The sequence below is a fragment of the Emys orbicularis genome, chromosome 3 (genome assembly GCF_028017835.1).
Source record: "Emys orbicularis isolate rEmyOrb1 chromosome 3, rEmyOrb1.hap1, whole genome shotgun sequence".
Classification (NCBI taxonomy): domain Eukaryota; kingdom Metazoa; phylum Chordata; order Testudines; family Emydidae; genus Emys; species Emys orbicularis.
In genome coordinates, this window is record NC_088685.1 from 123,510,166 (window position 1) to 123,511,349 (window position 1,184).

The 1,184-nt window shown below is 57.9% G+C and overlaps 1 non-coding gene across 1 annotated transcript; it reads left to right on the forward strand.

The window, feature by feature from the left end:
• Positions 1-764: 764 nt before the first annotated feature.
• TRNAD-GUC (transfer RNA aspartic acid (anticodon GUC)) lies at positions 765-836 on the forward strand. The gene has a single exon. It is a non-coding gene; the product is annotated as a tRNA-Asp (tRNA).
• Positions 837-1,184: the final 348 nt, after the last annotated feature.

Genomic DNA, 1,184 nt, shown 5'->3' on the forward strand with positions numbered 1-1,184 from the left:
GGAGCAATGGTCTCAAGTTGCAGTGGGGGAGGTCTAGGTTGGCTATTAGGAAACACTAGTTCACTAGGAGGGTGGCGAAGCACTGGAATGGGTTACCGAGGGAGGTGGTGGAATCTCCATCCTTAGAGGTTTTTACGGCCCGGCTTGACAGAGCCCTGGCTGGGACGATGTAGTGGGTGTTGGTCCTGCTTTGAGCAGGGGGCTGGACTAGCTGACCTCCTAAGGTCTCTTCCAACCCTAATCTTGTATGATTCTATGTCAATCAGGTAAATCCACCAGAAAAAGAGTAACGGGGAAAAGTAACAGGAACTCTTCCTGGGCGCCAACGTCCAGAAGCAGCATATTCCATCCTGGAGACGGCCGTGTTTCGAATGTCCAGCCACTGCGTGTTAAAAGGCAGGAGCTGCGGGCCTCAAGAGGCGCTTCTAAAGCCAAAGGGGCCTTGGCTGAGTTTGTGAGGGCGCGACTTTGAGGAGCATCTCAAGCGTGGAAGGTCGACAGAAATGGTTGTCAGAGGAAGAAGGTGCTGAGCAGCCCAGCGGTGAGGGAAAGGTCCCAGGCAGGTGGGGGGGGGAGGAGCTGTGTAGCCCCCAGAGGCGGCCTGCTGGGCAACCGCATGTGCGGAGAGACCAGGCTTTTCCCAGGGCTGTTACTGCAGCCAAAGCCTTTAGGATGGAGAAGGGAGCAGGAGGTGGTGTTGCCCAGAGGGGGCCGTGCTGACAGCTGGTCTCCTGGAGAGCAGCACAGCACCCTATCTGCCCTTTTCCTCGTTAGTATAGTGGTGAGTATCCCCGCCTGTCACGCGGGAGACCGGGGTTCGATTCCCCGACGGGGAGGGCAAGGCCTTTTGAAGAGGGAGAGAGGAACGCCTTGTCCAGCCACCGCATTCCCTGCCTCCTTCTATGGCGATGTCCATTCGCACCCCACGGTGCTGATTTTCACCTCCAGAGAGACAACTGGCCCAGAAGCCCACCCCTGCCTGCTTGCCCGCCCTAGCGAAAGCCTCTGCGTCAAAATCCTCCACGTCGCCTTCCGCCACTACGCCCAGCTTCAAGACCTGCACATGGGGACATGTTTCAGAGTCCCAAAGGGAAATACTCGGGCATGAGGACAATCTCCCAGCCAAACGGGGTGGCAGGTGGTCACGGGGCGAGGAAGAGAGAAAAGCGGACAGGCAGCAGGCT